Here is a 14,796-nt window from a genome sequence, read left to right on the forward strand (position 1 = left end):
TCTCAGGAAGATATGATGGTTGGAACGTACTCCAAGAACTATATTGTTGGTCTCTCTGTAACCGGTAACGTGGATGTCGTGGCCAACACACCTAGCCGGAAGGCCTATTATTGTAGTATCCTGGTTGAAGAAGTTGGTCACCTCCCCATAAGGATATCGCAGGATCTGCCTCCATAGTTATTCCTTATGGATTCTTGAGCTTCCGAAGTCCGACCTTTTACTTGACGTTCTAGATATACAACCATATCTATGAATGGATTACGCTAGCACATCAAGGAGAACATTAGAAGTGGAGTGCTAAATGTCTCTCGGTCGATCGTCCAGATTCTGTTCCCTTAGCCTCGCTAAGGGAAGATCTGAGAAGGTGTTATCTTCCTTTGTATCCGCATCATCCATCACTAGTCATCATGGTAGTATGCCGTGTTGCCAGGATCCTTGCCACGGATGTTGGTAGAACCTTGATGAATATGGAAATGCTCAAGTTCTTGAGAGCACGCGTAAGCAAAATCATCCCTTGCGTTGTTTTCAACAAGGTAGTCCAGATCATCCATCCTAGTCCGAGTATGCCGTCTATTCGAGCTATCTCAAACGATCAATTGTAAATTGCCTTAAGCTGGTATGAAGAGTTTCAATGATTTATGGATCAAAAGTAATTCTTTTTGCCACTTAAGGGAACAGTTCAACGAGTCACCTTCTCCAAGGTGCGCTGTTATGGGTTCATGACAATTATCTCCTCGCAACCTTGAAACCTTGCACCACCTTACTCAAGTGTGGAATTACTACCTACCAACTTGAATCCTCGTCGTCTGATTTCCATCACCCTGATGTGAACTTTGTGTCTCAATTGGAGAGATGTTCCTATGTCTCACTCCATGAGTTGATCCTGAGTTGTTTGATCTTCGAGAAGATCGACCCTTCTAGAGTTTTCCCTTCCCTCTCGTTGTCATGTTGGTGGGAGTTCTCAGAGCAAGACATCGAGACAAAGATGGTGATTGAACCAACGTTCTTATGAAGTGCAACTTGGATCGTGAAGATTGTGTTAATTTTGCGTCCCCCTTCATCTTACCCTACGCTTGAATCTCGGGACGAGATTCTTTTTAGTGGGGGTGAGTTGTCACAGCCCTAGCTTTGCTTTGCTTACTCTTGCATGATCATCATGGCAGCATGTTTATTTTTTATGAAACTGAAATGGGGATGATCAAACCCCTAGCACCAAAGCAATGCAAATAGGCCCAACTTTAAATATTTTCAATGAACCCAATATGCCCTTAAAAATGTTCATCATTTTTGGTTCTGGCTAAAACCTCTGCCAAAAATGGGTTCATAAATTTTGGAGCCATTTTGGATTTTTGAATTAAGACATAACTATTTGCATTTGGGCATTTAAAATACTATAAATACTTTGAAATGCCCAAATACTTTTGAAAGTAATTTTAGGCTGTTGGGAGTAATTCCAAAGGTGCCTATGATTATTTTCAGAATTTTCTAAAATGGATTAGTATTTCTACTAATTCAAAACAAACAACAGAGAATTAAATAAATGGAAACAGAAAGAGAGAGAGAGATAGTACCTAGGCTTACCTGGCGGGCCAAGTGGCCGGCCCAGCCCACCACCGCAGCCTCCCTGTCGTCTTCCTCCCCGGACAGAAGGACGAGCGCGTGCTCGCCGCGCGCTGGCCAGGCGCCTCGCCAGCTCCTGCTAGCCTCTCCCCGTCGACGCCCTGGCCTTCTATGGAGACGCCACGCAAGCCTCGACCTCTCTCGCACTCTCCCTCGCCCTCGTCCCCTTCTCTGTCTCGCTCTCTCTCACGCGCGCGATCGAACGCAGCCGTTGCCGCCGACGAGCTCCCCCACGGCCACAGCCATCTCTGAGCCTCTCCGACGCACCCCCGAGCTCCGCCGTGACGCCCCGGTCCTCTCCGCCGAGCCACATGACGCCGGACGCCCTGGAGCGCCGTCGTCGACGCCTTCTTCGCCCTCTGCATCGACGGCCGTCGTCGCCCGATTCGTCCTCACCAGGCCATCCCCGAGCACGCTGAGATCACCGATGACCCCGCTGTGAGCTACCGCTTCAAACCCCTCTCTTCCCCGCCTCGATTGCACCTTGTAGCCCTCGTTCTCACTTGAGCTGAAGCTCGCCGCCGCCGCGCCATGTTGCCGTCGTGGCCATAGCCATTGGAGCTTCCACCTGAGTACACTACCGTGCTCAGAATGACCCCACGAGACCGTAGCCACCAACATATCCCCCTCTCGTGCACCGCAACCCCAAACCCGCAACCCACCGTGCTCCAGCCGCCGCCGTTTTGGTCGCCGTCGTTGACTCCATCCATCCCCGCTCGAACCACGGCCACCCACGGATGCGTCTCTCTCCCCTCTTTCAAACGCGCCCTTCCGCGCGTCGAACGGTGGCCCGTAGAGCAAACCCGAAGCGGGCACCGCCGCGGTCTGTCGTCGCCGGCGGTTAAACGCCGGTGACTAACGTGGCAACATCATTAGGGCCTAAGCACCCTACTGATTACCTCCCTGGAGTCAATGACAACCGGGCCCCACCGCCCAACTAACCGGCTAACTAAAATAGATTAGGTTAGTGTAAATTATCGGTTTAGATTAGTGCTAACCTGGTGGACCCCACGTGTCAGCTTTGACTTTGGTCAAGTCAACGTTGACCGGTCCCACCTGTCATCCACCCAAACCAGCCTGAGACACTGATGTATGGGTCCCACAGGTTAGGTTGACCTGGCCGACCCAGCTGACCTGCTGACATCACACCTATGTCATGCTGACACAGTAAGTGATTTTCTGGATTTTTAAATAATTCAGAAAATTCCAGAAAATGCTCAAAACTTCTAAAATTCATAGAAAATCAACCGCAGCTCCAAATCAAATAATTTATATATGAAAAATTATCAGAAAAATTCAAGGAATCTGTTTATGGCATTTGCATGCATGGTTGAACCACATAGGGTTGCTGTACAGGGCAATTTGCATAATTGACATTTAAATAAGCACATATGGAGTTTGAATTTGAACCCTTGGTTCAAACCAACTTCATTTAATATGATTGCTAGTTGCATTAGCTCAATCACAACATATTGACATGTCATGATCATGCATCATAATGTGCATTGCATTGATTGTATTCTTTCAGTGTTTGCCGGTAATTGTTCCCCCCTCGGTAGACATATGTTTCGACGATGTGATCAATGACACCGATGAAGAGTTATACTACCTTCAGAAGTGCCAGGCAAGCACAACCCCCTTGTTCATCCCGATACAATCTCACTCTCTCGCTCCTGCTCTCTTTTACTGCATTAGGACAACAACGATTCATCCGTTACTTGTTGCGATAGTTGAACCCCTTATCCTCTGCATGACTTGTCATTGCCACAGTAAATAGATGAAACCCACTAGCATGAGTAGGAGTTGTTTGAGCCCTGATGTGCCTACTCATTCATGCTTGTTTGTCATGCCTGCTATTGCATAGAGTTGTGTCAGGTCTGATTCATCGGGAATGAATCGGAGGTGTGTGAACATGTCCTACTGTGTGTGAGCTAAGTGTGTGAACATGTTTTGGTAAAGGTAGCGGTGAGAGGCCATGTAGGAGTACATGGTGGGTTGTCTCATTGAAACCGTCCTCAGGAACTGAGTTCTGTGTCTGTGATCCATGAACAGCTACTACCACTCATTGGGATCCTTAATTGACCCTCTCGGCTTCTTAATCACCCTAGTACTCTGTCCACGAGTTGCAACTAGTTTCTGGTGTTTGTAGGTTATGTGTTGGAGGCCGTGCGTAGCGCTGACCCTAGGGGTGGGCTATGATGCGGTAGATACACCGTGGCACGGTGTACCGGGCACCCGTTTGGTGTCTCGGGAACCCTGTTCACATCGTTCGGGGCCGTAAGTGGAAACCTCGGCCGGACTCCCTGCGGATGGAACCTGGATAGGCGATAAACCTGGACTAGAGACTTAAGTGTTTAGGTAGGCCGTGGCCGACACCCCCGTTGGGCTTCCGCTTGAAGGTTGCCGAGTACATGTCGTGTAAACGACGGTAAGTGGTGGGAGCGTGTGTGAAGAAGTACACCCCTGCAGGGTTATCATTATCTATTCGAATAACCAGATTCCTCGGATATGGAAACTTGGACCACTTACATAGTTCATAGATAACTTGAAGTGGATACTGTAAAACTCGCAAGCTAAGTGTGAGTGCTATGGATGGCCTTCTCGTAGGGAGACGGGAGCGGATCCATGGTGGTGTATTGAATGGTGAACATGTGGACTCGTGTGCGCCACCTCAAAAGAGTTTCTTGTAGTCGTAGTTCAGGTTAGCCACTGGGTCAAAGCTGGCTTGCTGCAGTTAAACTCCACTACGCCTTTGTTGATACCGTTGCATATGTAGTTAGTTCTGATGTAAGTCTTGCTGAGTACAATTGTACTCACGTTTGCTTAATTTATGTTTTGCAGAGAGACGTCAGTCTCGCTAGTAGTTCCGTGTGGGCTTCGACGTTTAGCTTGCTACCTCAGCTACGATCTTGTGCCCTCGGCAGGATATGGTAGATAGTCAGGCTTCTTAGCCTTTTTCATTTGTAGATGTCTATACTCAGACATGTTAAGCTTCCGTTTGTGCCTTGAATTGTATGCTATGATTGTTGGGTCGTGAGACCCATGTTTGTACTATCTCGCTCCTCGGAGCCTAATGAATAAATACTTGAGTCGTAGAGTTATGTTGTGATGCCATGTTGTATTTACACATATCGAGCATATTGTGTGTATGATTGGAATGCTTGGTATGTGTGGGATCCGACAATCTAGTTATTTATCCTTGGCAGCCTCTCTTATGGGGAAATGTAGTCTAGTGCTTCCATGAGCCATAGTAGTCCGCTACAGCCCGGTTCACCGGAGTCCTGGTAGCCCAGCACTACTCCTCAGGGCACTTGACTGGCCGGCATGTGTTTCACTTTGTTCCTGTGTCTGTCCCTTCGGGGAAATGTCACGCGGTGACATCCGGAGTCCTGCCTAGCCTGCTACAGCCCGGGTTCCCGGAGTCCTGTTAGCCCAGTGCTACAGCCCGGATTCACACGTTGCTGACCGACATGCTCGATGTGATTCATGTATGCCTGTCCCCATAGGTTGGTGCCGCTTTGGGTTCACGACTAGCCATGTCGGCCCAGGTTCTCTGTCATATGGATGCTAGCGACCCTATCATATACATGAGCCAAAAGGCACAAACGGTCCCGGGCCATGGTAAGGCGACACCGTGGGAATACCATGCGTGAGGCCGCAAAGTGATATGAGGTGTTACCGGCTAGATCGATGTGACTTGGAATCGGGGTCCTGACACAGACTTCCACTCCAAGTCTCCTGGTTTGCGTTTGTTCCAAGAAAGATCCTTGCAAAGGTTTCGTTCCGTTTGGATTCCATTTGATATTCCTTTTATGTGAAACACTGAAATAGGCAAAAACAGAAACTGGAACTGGGCCTCCGGTTAATAGGTTAGTCCCAAAAATAATATAAAAGAGCATATTAAAGCCCATTAAACATCCAAAACAGATAATATAATAGCATGGAACAATCAAAAATTATAGATACGTTGGAGACGTATCAAGCATCCCCGAGCTTAATTCCTGCTCATCCTCGAGTAGGTAAATGATAAAAATAGAATTTTTGATGTGGAATTCTACCTAGCATAATTTTCAATGTAATTTTCTTTATTGTGGCATGAATGTTCAGATCCAAAAGATTGAAGACAAAAGTTTAATATTGACATAAAAATAATAATACTTCAAGCATACTAACCAAGCAATTATGTCTTCTCAAAATAACATAGCCAAAGAAAGTTCATCCCTACAAAACCATATAGTTTGGCCATGCTTCATTTCTGTCACATAAAATGCTCCCATCATGCACAACCCCGATGACAAGCCAATCAATTGTTTCATACTTAGCCTGTTCAAACTTTTTAAATTTTCACGCAATATATGAGCATGAGCCATGGACATAGCACTATAGGTGGAATAGAATGGTGGTTGTGGAGAAGACAAAAATGAGGAAGATAGTCTCACATCAACTAGGCATATCAATGGGCTATGGAGATGCCTATCAATAGATATTGCCATGCAATGGATGCACTAGAGTTAAAAGTGTATGAAAGCTCAACAAAAGAAACTAAGTGGGTGTGCATCCAACTTGCTTGCTCACGAAGACCTAGGGAAATTTGAGGAAGCCCATCATTGGAATATACAAGCCAAGTTCTATAATGAAAAATTCCCACTAGTATATGAAAGTGACAACATAAGAGACTCTCTATAATGAAGATCATGGTGCTACTTTGAAGCATAAGTGTGGAAAAAAGATAGTAACATTGCCCCTTCTCTCTTTTTCTCTCATTTATATTTTTTCTGTTTGGGCCTTCTCTTTTTTATGGCCTCTTTTTTTGTCCGGAGTCTCATCCCGACTTGTGGGGGAATCATAGGTGCCATCATCCTTTCCTCACATGAGACAATGCTCTAATAATGAAGATCATCACACTTTTATTTACATACAACTCAAGAATTACAACTCGATACTCAAAACAAAATATGACTCTATGTGAATGCCTCCGGCGGTGTACCGGGATGTGCAATGAATCAAGAGTGACATATATAAAAAATTATGAGTGGTGGCCATGCCACAAATACAATGTCAACTACATGATCATGCAAAGCAATATGACTATGATGAAGCATGTCATAATAAAAGGGAACGGTGGAAAGTTGCATGTCAATATATCTCGGAGTGGCTATGAAAATGCCATAATAGGTAGTTATGGTGGCTGTTTTGAGGAAGGTAAATGATAGGTTTATGGTACCGGCGAAAGTTGCGCGACACTAGAGAGGCTAGCAATGGTGGAAGGGTGAGAGTGCGTATAATCCATGAACTCAACATTAGTCATAAAGAACTCACATACTTATTGCAAAACTCTACAAGTCATCAAAACCAAGCACTACGCGCATGCTCCTAGGGGGATAGATTGGTAGGAAAAGACCATCGCTCGTCCCCGACCGCCACTCATAAGGAAGGCAATCAAAGAACACCTCATGCTTCAAATTTGTCACACAACGGCTACCATACGTGCATGCTACGGGACTTGCAAACCTCAACACAAGTATTTCTCAATTTCACAATTACTCAAATAGAATGACTCTAATATCACCATCTTTATATCTAAAAACAATTATCAAGTATCAAACTATTCAATGCACTCTATATGAAAGTTTTTATTATACCCATCTTGAATGCCCATCATATTAGGACTAATTTTATAACCAAAGCAAATTGCCATGTTGTTCTAAAAGACTCTCAAAATAATATAGTGAAGCATGAGAGATCAATAATTTCTATAAAATAAAACCACCACCATACTCTAAAAAGATATAAGCGAAGCACTAGAGCAAAATTATCTAGCTCAAAAGATATAAGTGAAGCACATAGAGTATTCTAATAAATTCTGATTAATGTGTGTCTCTCCAAAAAGGTGTGTATAGCAAGGATTATTGTGGTAAACTAAAAAGAAAAGACTCAAATCATACAAGACGCTCCAAGAAAAACACATATCATGTGATGAATAAAAATATAGCCTCAAGTAAAGTTACCGATAGACGAAGACGAAAGAGGGGATGCCTTCCGGGGCATCCCCAAGCTTAGGCTTTTGGTTGTCCTTGAATTTTACCTTGGGGTGCCATGGGAATCCCCAATATTAGGCTCTTTCCACTCCTTGTTCCAAAACCCATCAAATCTTTACCCAAAAAACTTGAAGACTTCACAACACAAAACTCAACAGAAAATCTCATGAGCTCCGTTAGTATAAGAAAGCAAACCACCACTTTAATGTACTGTAATTAACTCATTCTTTATTTATATTGGTGTTAAACCTACTGTATTCTAAATTCTCAATGGTTTATAACCCCCGATTCTACCTACAGATTCATCAATAAGAAAACAACACACGAAAAACATAATTTTTCAAAACAGAACAGTCTGTAGCAATCTGGAGGTTTCGAATACTTCTGTAACTGAAAAAATTCTGAAAAATTAGGACAGCTTAAATAATTTGTATATTGACCTGATTCAGTTGGATTTGGTATTTTATCGCTCTCTGGGAAAAAATTAAAATTATTTTCGTGAGCGCATACTTTCTGTTTTTTTCCAGCAAGATCAGACAACAATCACCCAAGAAGATCCTAAAGGCTTTACTTGGCACAAACACTAATTAAAACATAAAAAAACAATCATAATAGAGGCTAGATAAATTATTTATTACTAAACAGGAACAAAAGTAAAGAACAGAAATAAAATTGGGTTGCCTCCCAACAAGCGCTATCGTTTAACGCCCCTAGCTAGGCATAAAAGCAAGAATAGATCTTGGTATTGTCATCTTTGGCATGCAATTCATAAGTGGCTCTCATAATTGATTCATAAGGCTTAATTTTATTTCTAGGAAAGTGTTTCATGCCTTTCCTTACCGGAAATTGAAATCTAATATTTCCTTCTTTCATGTCAATAATTGCACCAATCGTTCTAACGAAAGGTCTACCAAGAATAATAGGACATGTAGGATTGCAATCTATATCGAGAACGATGAAATATATTGGCACATAATTTCTATTTGCAACAATAGGAAAATCATTAATCCTTCCCATAGGTTTCTTAATGGTGGAATCCGCAAGGTGCAAATTTAAAGAACAATCATCAAATTCACTGAAACCTAACACATCACACAAAGTTTTTGGAATCATGGAAACACTAGCACCCAAATCACACAAAGCATAGCATTCATAACCTTTAGTCTTAATATTAATAGTAGGTTCCCACTCATCATAAAGTTTTCTAGGAATAGAAACTTCTAGTTCAAGTTTTTCTTCATAAGATTGAATTAAAGCATCAACGATATGTTTAGTAAAAGCTTTATTTTGATCATAAGCAGGAGGAGAATTTAACACGGATTGCAACAAGGAAATACAATCTATCAAAGAGCAATTATCATAATTAAATCCCTTGAAATCCAAAATAGTGGGTTCATTGCTATGTAAAGTTTTGACCTCTTCAATCCCACTTTTATTAATTTTAGCATCAAGATCTAAAAACTCTGAATCATTGGGACGCCTTTTAACTAAAGTTGACTCATCTCTAGTCCCATCTTTATCAAGACTTATAGTGGAAAAAAAGATTTAAAAGGAGACACATCAATCACTTTTAGATCTTCATCATTATTATCATGAAAACTAGAAGAACACGCTTTCACAAAGCAATATTTTTTTAGCACGCATCCTAGTGGTTCTTTCCTTGCACTCATCAATGGAAATTCTCATGGCTTTGTGAGACTCATTGATGTCAAGCTTAGGTGGAATATATCTAAGTTTCAAAGAATCAATATCAAGAGAAATTCTATCCACGTTCCTAGCCAACTCATCAATCTTAAGCAATTTTTCTTCAACCAAAGCATTGAAATTCTTTTGCGAACTCATAAATTCTTTAACACTAGTCTCAAAATCAGAGGGCATATTATTAAAATTACCATAAGAGTTGTTGTAGGAATTACCATAATTATTAGAAGAATTATTAGGAAACGGCCTAGAATTAAAGTTTCCTCTATACGCGTTGTTACCAAAATTGTTCCTACCAACAAAATTCACATCCATAGATTCATTATTATTCTCAATCAAAGTGGACAAAGGCATATCATTAGGATCAGAATAAACACTCTTATTAGAAAACAATTTTATAAGTTCATCCATCTTTCCACTCAAAACATTAATCTCTTCAATCGCATGAACCTTTTTACTAGTGGATCTTTCAGTGTGCCATTGAGAATAGTTAACCATAATATTATCTAGGAGTTTAGTAGCTTCTCCTAAAGTGATTTCCATAAAAGTGCCTCCCGCGGCCGAATGTAAAAGATTTCTAGAAGCAAAATTCAATCCGGCATAATTTTTTTGTATAATCATCCATAAATTCAAACCATGTGTAGGGCAATTACGTATCATTAAGTTCATCCTCTCCTAAGCTTGTGCAACATGCTCATGATCAAGTTGCTTAAAATTCATAATATCATTTCTAAGAGAGATGATCTTAGCGGGAGGAAAATACTTAGAGATAAAAGCATCTTTGCACTTATTCCATGAATCAATACTATTTTTAGGCAAAGAAGAGAACCAAGTTTTAGCATGATCTCCAAGAGAAAACAGAAATAGCTTCAATTTAACAATATCATTATCCACATCTTTCTTCTTTTGCATATCACACAAATCAACAATGTTGTTTAGATGGGTAGTGACATCTTCACTAGGAAGGCTAGAAAATTGATCTTTCATGACAAGATTCAACAAAGCAGCATTAATTTCACAAGATTCAGCATCGGTAATAGGAGCAACTGGAGTGCTAATAAAATCATTGTTGTTGGTATTGCAGAAGTCACATAATTTAGTATTATCTTGAGCCATCGTGATAAACAATCAATCTAGCACACAATCACACAAGAAGCAAGTGAAAGAAGGCGAACGAAAAAGGGCGAATAAAACGGCAAAGGTGAAGTGGGGGAGAGGAAAACGAGAGACAAATGGAAAATAATGTAATGCGAGGGAGAAGAGTTTATGATGGGTACTTGGTATGTCTTGACTTGAGCGTATATTTCCCCGGCAACGGCGCCAGAAATCCTTCTTGCAACCTCTTGAGAATGCACATTTTCCTTTGAAGAGGAAAGGGTGATGCAGCAAAGTAGTGTAAGTATTTCCCTCAGTTTTTGAGAACCAAGGTATCAATCCAGTAGGAGATAACACGCAAGTCACCTAGTACCTGCACAAACAATCAAGAACGTCGCAACCAACACGATAAAGGGGTTTTCAATCCCTTCACGGTCACTTGCGAAAGTGAGATCTAATAAAGATAGTAAGATAAATATTTTTCTTATTTTTGTTGTATAGATTGGAAAGTAAAGATTGCAAAATAGTAAACGAGATGCGATAATAAAAGAGATGCAATATAATAAGGAAAAGACCTGGGGGCCATATGTTTCACTAGTGGATTCTCTCATGATAGCATGTATTACGGTGGGTGAACAAATTACTACCGAGCAATTGATAGAAGAGCGCATAATTATGAGAATATCTAGGCAATGATTATGAACATAGGCATCACGTCCGTGTTAAGTAGACCGAAATGATTCTGCATCTACTACTATTACTCAACACATCGATCGCTATCCAGCATGCATCTAGAGTATTAAGTTCATAAGAAGAGAGTAATGCTTTAGGCAAGATGACATGATGTAGAGGGATAAACTAAAGTAATATGATATAAACCCCATCTTTTTATCCTCGAAGGCAACAATACAATACGTGCCTTGCTGCCCCTACTGTCACTGGGAAAGGACACCGCAAGATTGAACCAAAGCTAAAGCACTTATCCCATTGCAAGAAAGATCAATCTAGTAGGCCAAACTAAACCGGTAATTCGAAGAGACTTGCAAAGATATCAAATCATGCATATAAGAATTCAGAGAAGAACCAAATATTATTCATAGATAAACTTGATCATAAATCCACAATTCATCGGATCTCGGCAAACACACCGCAAAAAGTTTTACATCGAATAGATCTCCAAGAACATCGAGGAGAACCTTGTATTGAGAACCAAAGAGAGAGAAGAAGCCATCTAGCTAATAACTATGGACCCGAAGGTCTGTGGTAAACTACTCACACATTATCGGAGAGGCTATGGTGTTGATGTAGAAGCCCTCTGTGATCGAATCCCCCTCCGGCAGATCGCCGGAAAAGGCCCCAGATGGGATCTCACGGGTACAGAAGGTTGCGGCGGTGAAAAAGTGGTTTCGTGGCCCCTATGATGTTTTTAGGGTATAAGAGTATAGGCGAAAGAAGTACGTCAGTGGAGCTCCGTGGGGCCCACGAGGGTGGGGGGCGCCCTCCTATCTCGTGGAAGCTTCGTAGAGTTCCAGACTTCCACTCCAAGTCTCCTGGTTTGCATTTGTTCCAAGAAAGATCCTCGCGAAGGTTTTGTTCTGTTTGGATTCCGTTTGATATTCCTTTTCTGTGAAAAAGTGAAATAGGAAAAAAAACAGAAACTGGCACTGGGCCTCCGGTTAATAGGTTAGTCCCAAAAATAATATAAAAGAGCATATTAAAGCCCATTAAACATCCAAAACAGATAATATAATAGCATGGAACAATAAAAAATTATAGATACGTTGGAGACGTATCAGTACATGGTGTCAGATCCTACCGTGTACGCCACTGTGAAGGCAACGGATAACTACTAGGAGTTGAAGGAGAGTTGTTGCTCTTTCATACTCGAGGTCGCTGACAAAGTAGCAGCCATCAACATGACTCATAACTTGTGCTCCACTGCTCCTTCCTCCTCCAGCAGCCGCCCGCAGATGAATGTGTGCACACATTACTCATTGTAGGTGGCCCAGGGCACACATGAGTTTAAAATCCCCCATTTTGTCTTTGTGCAAAGGAGGCATTGAGTTGGCAAAGAAATCAGTTCCGAAGCTTTCCTGGTTGGCGATTACGGTTGGAAGATAAGGGTATACCCGTCGCCGTCGTCGTCAAAGAAGATACAAGGGCACATCTCCGTGTATGCCAAGCTATTGACTGATCCTGGACCTGAAGGTGTCAATGTGACATTGGGCTTTAAGTTGGATGATCATAGTGGCGAGTCACCGCATTTGATGAAATGGTCAGAGAAAACCTTTACGGCCAAGTCAGATTGGGGATATGCAAAGTTCGTCACCATTGAATCTGCCAAGTCATGTCACCTTGCAGATGATGGATCCCTTACCATACGTTGTGTTGTTGCCATCACCAGGAAGGTCCACACTTGTAGTACTAGGACCACCACCATGGGCACCAGAGCCACAATGCCACCGTCTGATATTGCCTCTCACCTGAAGCTGTTGTTGGTGAGCAAGCACGGGTCGGATGTAAGTTTCCTGGTCGAGGACTGTGAGCTCTGCGCGCACAGCCTTGTGATAGCTGCATGATCACCAACCCTATGTGAGATGATGGTAATGGGTAACAAGGATGACCATGTCATGTCGGTTCACGATGTGATAGTAGAGGTCTTCAAGGCCGTGCTCCACTTCATCTACACCGATGAGTTGCCTCCAATTCAAGACCTAGTCCATGATGGTGCTGACCAAGATGAGGTGATGATAGCGGAAGATATGTTGGTTGAGGCGTGCTGGTTCGGTCTCGATAGGATGAAGGCCATGTATGAGAATTTGCTGGTTAGGTTCCTCGACTCGGAAGAAGATGCATTACAAACGGTAAAGTTGGGCTGCGATCTCCAATGCTCAAAGCTCATAAATTACTATCACCAGTTCATCATGTTGACAAAACTTAGGCAAATACTAGGTGAAAATTTTTCCCTGGTCGACCGTTTGGCACATATTGTTTGAGACTTTTTATTCTAGTCCACATGATTTTCGTTGTCGCTTACTTGCTTATATATATATAAGGTATTTCTTCTTTGCCAAGATAAAAAGGCTTTCGTTTCTGGCCTAGGCAGCGAAAGGAAAAACACTTCTTTGTTTTCTTGCCGACCTAGACATCTAGTAACCCTATAGAGATGAGCAGGGGCTGCTATTGTACAATACTAGATCATTGATGGTGTGTGTTGCCGTGCTTGTCCATTTTTACACTATAATGAAATTTCATAAATATGTGAAAATAACACAATATATATTATTGAGGGCAATTTTGTGCTAATGTATTATATGTTTATTTTGAGCTATCAATTATGTTGTGGTTGGCTCTAAAATAGCAGTACCAAAAAAATAATGCAGCTTCACATTGCATATAAATTATTTCCAAATGTTTGAAGCAAAAGTGATGATCAAATTTGTTAATAGAAAAGGTTAAATACTACATATCGGGTGTCCATGAATCGTTAATTAAACTGCAACACATATCGTTATTTGAACAACAGCAACACAAATTGTTCCATCAAGTTTTGAATGATATTGATTCTCATGAAATCCATTACATCAATGACCTTCAGAATATGTGAGATAAAATGAATTAGATTAGGAAAGATGTAGTACGAGATCTTAGGTACCCTGCTGACAGAATATTGCGTGTGATGAGTCCAAAGGCTTCCAAGGGCACATATGAGTCATGAAGTAGTCGGCAGATATATATCGAGGCCTTCATACATGCTCAACACTAGAGTTGTAGTGGTTGGAGAGCTCATCGAGTGCGCTGGGAACACGTGAAAAATGTGTGACAAGTGCATGCTATTGAATGCATGCTCTAGTCAACTCATCCAAAAGTTTAAATTGATGGAGGGAGCTGGGCAATATATTTTAACACTCCACCTCATGTTTACGCTATTTTAGTCCTTAGATGTGGGATCAATGTAGATCACATAATCGTTTTAGGTCTTAAACTCAACACCGCTTGGCTCGGATACCATATTGAATTTATGCTCCAACTAGTTGGTCCAAAAGTCCGAACTGATGGAGAGAGATAGGCAATATATTTCAACACACGCGACGTGCATCCTTGGCTTCTTCTTGGCCTCTAACCATTGTGCGGCTCCCATATAAATTTGATAGCACCATTCGTTGATGTATGCCTATTCATGGTATTACGATGGCCGGGAGAAATTTTTGGTAGTTGCTCATCTGTCATTGCAGGTCGCTAATCTATCGTCACCATAGGATGGTCGGGCGACCCTTGCTTAAAATGAGGGGTGAGGGGTGCCTCCAAGGGAAAGCATGGCTACGAGCCACTTCCCAGCCTT

The 14,796-nt window shown here is 42.0% G+C and overlaps 1 pseudogene; it reads left to right on the forward strand.

The window, feature by feature from the left end:
* Positions 1-13,450, forward strand: part of LOC125537780 (uncharacterized) — a 52,782-nt pseudogene extending 39,332 nt beyond the window's left edge.
* Positions 13,451-14,796: the final 1,346 nt, after the last annotated feature.

The sequence above is a fragment of the Triticum urartu genome, chromosome 2A (genome assembly GCF_056163025.1).
Source record: "Triticum urartu cultivar PI428250 chromosome 2A, HENAU_Tu73, whole genome shotgun sequence".
Lineage (NCBI taxonomy): Eukaryota > Viridiplantae > Streptophyta > Magnoliopsida > Poales > Poaceae > Triticum > Triticum urartu.